The 6,615-nt window shown below is 43.9% G+C and overlaps 1 long non-coding RNA gene across 1 annotated transcript in view; it reads right to left on the bottom strand.

Annotated features, from left to right (window-relative positions):
• Positions 1–366: 366 nt before the first annotated feature.
• The window catches only part of LOC146590202 (uncharacterized), a 38,939-nt gene continuing 32,690 nt past the window's right edge, over positions 367–6,615 (bottom strand). The window contains exons 5-7 of the long non-coding RNA XR_014897066.1: positions 4,601–4,702; positions 4,048–4,124; positions 367–676 (exon numbers count right to left, since the gene is read on the bottom strand). This is a non-coding gene — a long non-coding RNA (uncharacterized LOC146590202). The remainder of the gene's footprint in view (positions 677–4,047; positions 4,125–4,600; positions 4,703–6,615) is intronic.

Below are 6,615 nucleotides of genomic sequence, written 5' to 3'. Positions count from 1 at the left end.
CCAGCTTAGAGTGGAAAGTCTTAGTATTCCTTAAACTCATGATTTTGCATTCTGCACTACTGGATTTCGTCTCATTTCTATTACTCCAGTCTTCAAGGTCATCCAGTTCTTTCTGTATGGCATGCCTCCCAAGCTTGTGTCATCAGCAGACTTCAGCAACACGCTCCTATGTTTTGTGCCAAGGTCATTCATGAAAATATTAAATAAGATCCATCCCCAAGACAAATCTTTGAAGAACTCTGCTCATATACCTAGCCAGATACTTTCCCTTTTTATGTTACTTGCTGTTGTCTCTCAGTCAGTTCTTCAAGTGTCYTAGCGCGCATGTTCTAATCTCCAGTTTATCTGATAAACATACAAACAGCACAACATCAAACGTTTTACTAATATCCAGATAGGTGAGGCCCACTGCATTCCTCTTACCTAGAAAACTCAGCTATCTAATCAAAGAAAGCTGCCAGGTTTGGCACCATTTCTCCCTGGACTCATGCAAACTATTCAGGTTGCCGCCTCATTCTCTGATTGTAACTCCTCTTGAGGTCTACTTTCCTCCGCAATGACAGGTCTGCTAGTCTCGGGTGAGAGTCCCCTAYGCAGGAGAGGTGGTGCATTCCTGCCAGCGTTCCCATGGCTGCAGAGCTTGTTTCCAGCAGGAACAGAAGAACTATGAACCTTGCTGCATGAAAGAAACACAAAATTCAAATAAAGTCTGGCCCTAACACAGAAAGCCCTCTCCCAGATCAATGCTCCCAAGCAAACCAYCTACAAGTTGGCCATCTAAAAGTTCCTGTACGGTACTGAGATACGATAAGGATGGCTTCAGTGAAGGCTGGTAGACAAGATCTTACACCTGTCCAACCTATTGCATAGTGCCAGGTTTCAAGCAACCATCATGCCTACATGCATTAAAATTAACACGGTTGAATTAATGTTGTTATAGGGTGAAGCAAGTACCACTAATGAAAGAGGTGTTGGCTGAGTTACTGTAATTGTACCCACTGCAATAATATTGTTACAAAGGATGCATGTGGTTTGGTGCTTATACACATAGCTGGCTTTACGTACTAGCATTTTATTATTGATAAAATCCATCGGCTGCAGTACAAACATGCACCTATTTTGGTCTCATGGAGACATCTTGAGCAGCGAGAAAAAGCAAATGACATCAAACCAAAGGGAATAAAAACACAGGGGAAGGTTATGCTACATTCCTTTGATAACACTGGAAAATAAGCAGCTTGCCATTCAGGGATTCATTGTTATTCGCTGTAATAAACACACTTCCTGATGTATGGATGTGATTATAATGAGCACTGTACAAAAATGACACTGTAATTTAGGAATGAGACAAACACAAGTGATGTAGTTCAAAGCTCTGCTGCACTCCCTGGATTTTTGTTTGCTTTTCAATTTTTGTTTTTAACTGGCTCTCCATGCCCACAAAAGCAAGGATAGCCTCAAGGGTTACCCCAGCCGAAAAGCATCTGAAGTGATCCCCGCTGACCTTTCTTTCTGATAGCACCCCGCCTGCCTTTTAATGGAGGCCTGAACCAAGTCAGAGGTGAAACAGATAAATGACTGAAGATCCAAATGTTTTCTCAGCGGGCAAGTTCCCACATGCTCAATTTTCTTTTCCTCCATGAAGAACAAGAAGGGAAAAAATTGCAAGTGATTAGCTAATGAACATCTGGTTTGCTTTATTTGTGCTTCCTTGCAGCCAGGGGTTGCATTTACTAATTTTTATTTCCTATTAAAAATGAAAAAAGAGCACTTTTTTTTTTCCAAAGCATGTAGAGAAGCAGGGCTCACGAGTGTGGCCATTCTTTCCACCACTGCGATTACCTGGCCCACATGCCACGTACTGTGTGGTTACCTCGTGTCCTGAACATTTCATGTGGCTTGACGTRTCTTTAACTTAGACAATCAGACAACGTCTACCCGGCAACAAAAACACTCTTTGGAGATCCTGAACCCTTTTGGAATTCTGCAGATGTCAACCCAGTGGGATGCAATGTCAAACTGTTAATTATAAGTGTAAACARGGTCAATGGTAATTACATACTAAACAGAAATATTATCTAATGTAAATAAAGACTGATTGTGCTCTTGCACTACTGACYGTTAAAAATAGCTCATCTAAGGCCAAGGTTTGCACTGACTTCAGGTTTGGGCAATGCCGTTGATTCACGTTGGCTTGTGTAAACTCACTTCAGATCCTGAATTTACCTCTCTGCTTGTTTATTTTTAGGTTTTTCTTGCAGAACTGAATATTTGACTTCGCAGAGGAATAATCGCAGCTGGCATTTATGAACCCAGAAGCGCCTCAGAAGGGAACAATAATTTGGAGATCTGCTCTCCCTCCACCTCATAGACACCCAGTTTTCTAAGAGGGCCCCAGCATTCACCTGAACCTCCTCTTCAGAATGTTTCAAGCGGGTTCCCAAAATCATTTGCTACTTTGGGGAATTACAGCTTTTCTTTGCAAGGTCAGTTCAATTTCAGATGCAACCTTGGCTCCTTCATTTTTAACTGTTTCCCAACATCAAACTAGGAGTTAAGGGAATAAATTGCTAGCCACAAAATCTTTAAAAACATGCTTTAGTTTCTTCTCCCCTAGATTTACCTCCCACTTACTTTGCTTTTGAGCTACTCACTCCAGTCTGTCCTCACTCCAGTCAACAAGGCATCCAACTCTTGATGAAACATTTGTATTCAACAAAGCTCCAGTGACACTGAAATCATGGCCATACATGGTCAGTCTTGGAGCCAGATCCAGAACAAAGTTGCAGCACCATAAATCTGGAGGGACACCCATTTGACACTTGTAACTGATATCATACTCTGCCCTATTTTATCACCTCCGTCTTTCTTTATCATCAGACTGTCCAGCCAGCTTGCTCTCTAGAGAAGGATCATAAACCCACAGGTAATTGCAAGATGGCCACATAGACAGTAAAAAGAAAAAGCCTGCAGATGGTAGTTCAAAGAGAGATTTCTCAAAAAGCACTAAACCACCAAAAAGAGCCAAGCTTTGTCTGATTTGTGGATTTGCTAAGCATCGATAACTTTATTTAAAATCCGCAATAGCTGCAATACACAGTGCCTACCAGAATCAAGCATTTACCTACAACTGTGGCTTTTAGAACACATGATTTACATCRGAACTGAAGAAAAAATAGTAGGGCTTTTAGACAGGCTAATAAATGTATAGTCCAAAAACTTTTCCAGTAGCRTATTTATTGTCTAAGGCCTCCAGTCAGCAGCACACTTAATTTTAAGCACATGCTTAAGTGCTTTACAGAACAAAGCCTAGAAATGGACCTACCTGGTAACTCAAGGAAAACACTTTCACACTAATTATCCTTCACGAGCAATGATCAGCAAATGCATTTTTTACCATTATATAGGCAATCCAAGCTTAGAACCAGCTTTGCTCCTTGGAGCTGAAGACTGGCAGAGAAAGCAGCAATCYTGAAAGTGAGGAGGGTCTTCCTTCCTCTGGGGCAACCCCATGTAGCCACTAGAGGATTCAGCATGGAGCCCTGGAAAAGCATCATCCAGCCTTGCAYGGGACAAGTGGCTGGTGCCAAGCTTTCAGAGCAGACAGCAGTACTGACTTACACAAAGGTGAAGGAGGGAGGATGACTATGGTRTTTGCACTGCTAAGCGTGATGCCATGTCCCTGGCAGTGTTAATACACATGTGGCTATGTTAGAGGCCCACTAAAAACTGAATGTTGCTTAGCTTTCCGCCCACCCCGGCTGTTTAGGTTGGGAGTCAAGGAAAGGACCCAGAAGAGTCTGCACAATGGTGGATAACTACTGGCATGAGGAGTCCCACAGACTTGATATCAGCCCGATTTTGCTGGGATTACCTATACAGGAATGGCTTGCTCTGCTATGTATGGAGATTCCCAGAGCAGCCCTCAGAGTCTGTAAACTGCCTCTGTTCATRTGAGGTGCCACCCCTGAGCAGCCCCGTGAGCCCTGGGACACACGAAGCCGAGGCCCTTTTAGATTTGTTCTTTGTGGACTACTGACTGTTTACCTGAATCTCACTCGCAGTATGAGCTGCCCCTCCATCAGACACTAGAGGGTCCTCACGGAGAGGGACAAGTGCTCCAGCTGAAAGAAAATCATCAACCAGTGTGTATCATATTAAATACTAGAGAATGCACACAAAATTACCTTTTTAATTCAAGACATTCATTTCAGACATTCATCCATTCAAGAACTCTCYGGTGCCTGCTTACATTGCACTGTGATCACTGTGTTTGGGCTGACTGCTCYCTTCCATGTAAGTTTTCTGATGCTTAATAAAGGTTGAACATAGCCTTCCCAAGGTCCAATGCCTGACCACATCATTACATAAAACTTGTTAAAACGGAGTGTTTTTGAGACTCTCTCAAATTGGAGTAAAATCAGCCTATGGGTAGAAAGTAATGGGAGCAGGGAGAGACCCACATACCCAGTCACATAATTGCATAAACCGTTTTTTCCCCCCTTAAGAAATCAGATTAGAAACCATTCCCACAAATGCAGATGAAGCCAGTGCCACCTTGCAAACYCTCATTCCTTTAACACAAGACTCTGTGACATACCTGAACTGTGGTCGTGCTTGGAGGATTCGGCTGAGACAAAGTTCACGCCAGGTCTGTGCGTATGCCCTGAGAAACCAGTTCTTACTCTCACAGATCTTTAGTCTAAATAAATTAGACAGACAGAAAATTGAAGAAATACTGCCTCCATTTTCAGGACAGGTACAGGTTTAGATTCAAAGAAAAGGTGATTAGACTCTTCTTTCCTATTTCTTCCAATAGGAATTCAGCTACAAAATATTGTGCTTAAGTAATTTCTCCAGTGCTGTCCAAGAAGTCTGACTGGCTCAGCCCATGTGCATGTTAGTTCAGCACCTTAACTGCAAGAGCAGATCACCTTTTCTCTGGACAAGTAATGTTCAGCTTACCAGAACTGCAGAAACCCTACAAATCTTCAGTGTTAGCACAGACTCCTGCAGAGTGAACGTAAGCCTTCGGACAATTTTCTCCATTAACTTTTAGAGACCCTTTAGAAGCAGTTTGTGAGTCCCAAAAGAGCCCCCAGTTATAAAACACTGTTCTTTATGCTCCAGAGCCCCTTTACAGCTGCTTTTGGTCTGCCCTGGTTTTCAAAAGCCTCGCAGGACTCGCCGGCTGCTCGGTCTACCAGGGAGGCACCAGGCTCAAACACTTCTGACTGAGCTGACTTTCAAGCYTTCTTCCCACAGGTGAGCAGCTATCACGGGGAATAAATTTGCGAGGGTAGTCGTGCRTGGGATGACGGGATGGTGAGGTTTGGCCTTTCCAGCCTACCTGGGTTTGCACAATGTCCCTGTCCTCCCTTTCCTCGCTGCACTAAGCCAAGGAGCTCGTAGCTCCAGTCCCCCACTCCCCTAGAGCTGCCGCGAAAGGCAAGGAGAAAGCTGGTGTTTCCAGCAGCCATATAAAACATCACAAACCAGTGTCAGTAYCCACTTTGCTTCCAGGCAGAACTAGGACAGCCCAAATGGAGGTAAATGCACAGGTTTCATAAGGCAATTGCCCAGMTAAATGCAGCGGAAATGGGATTACTATTAAAGGCAACAAGAYAACTCAATTTTCATTTGTTATATACTTGAAGATCCTCCCTCCCCTCCCCAGTGTACATGGGCCAGACCTCCACTGTGCTGGTGCTGAAGAACATAGGACTGAAACCCAAATATTTCAATCCAAATCTTACAGCCTAAGTAATCTTTCCCTAGGAAAGAAAATTACCATCCACAGAGGCCTTTATTTTCCTCGTCTGCACTGGGGAAAACCTGTTTCTGTCTAATTTTCCTCGGCATTTTTCTGTGCTCCCCAGACACCTCTGAAGCACRCAGAAAGGCTCTGAGAAGCACTGAGCTCCACAGACCTCTCTCCCAGAACCAAGGAGATGGCTATTGACTCAGGGAGCCAACGAAACCCCAGGCACAGGAGTTTCGGGACTGATCCAAAGCAAAGTAAATAAAAATCTTCCTGTTGGTTCTGATATCTTGTGGATCAGACCCTTATGGCGCTACCCCGGCGCCTCCACTCCCGGACAGTGGGGCCGAGGAGGGAACCCAGAACTCCTAGTCTCCATTAATGCCTGCAAAACTTAAAGATTTGCAGAGTTTACTTGCAAAGCCTTTTAGAAGCACAGATGAGTAAACAAGAGTGAAAAGTTAAACAAAGGAAATACATTTATGCTTGTACTGTTTTCAAGTTTATGCAAACAATCCATTTCTAAAGCTGTCACTGACACTCCTGGCACGTTCTCGTTCCCCAGCTCAGAGTCATGTTGGAAACCGAAATCACAAGCATTTCTGAGATGCTTTGGGCGAAATACCTCCCTCAGTCCCACCAGCCGAAAACTGGGGACTGTGCTGCAGCCACGGAGCCACTGCAACATCCTCGTGCACTGATCAGCCCTGGAACAAACAGGGAAAAAATCTGAGCTTCTCTATCCACAGCAGCCACGGGCTGAATAGGTACAGAGCAAGTCGAATTATGAAAATCAGTTGAGGAAATAACAGCAGGAAATAATCATCAGGTTATGCAGGAATTACAGACTTTAC

The sequence above is a fragment of the Rhea americana genome, unplaced genomic scaffold, assembly GCF_003343005.1.
Source record: "Rhea americana isolate MKP2758 unplaced genomic scaffold, rheAme1 scaffold_42, whole genome shotgun sequence".
Lineage (NCBI taxonomy): Eukaryota > Metazoa > Chordata > Aves > Rheiformes > Rheidae > Rhea > Rhea americana.
This window is presented reverse-complemented; position numbering and strand designations above follow the sequence as displayed.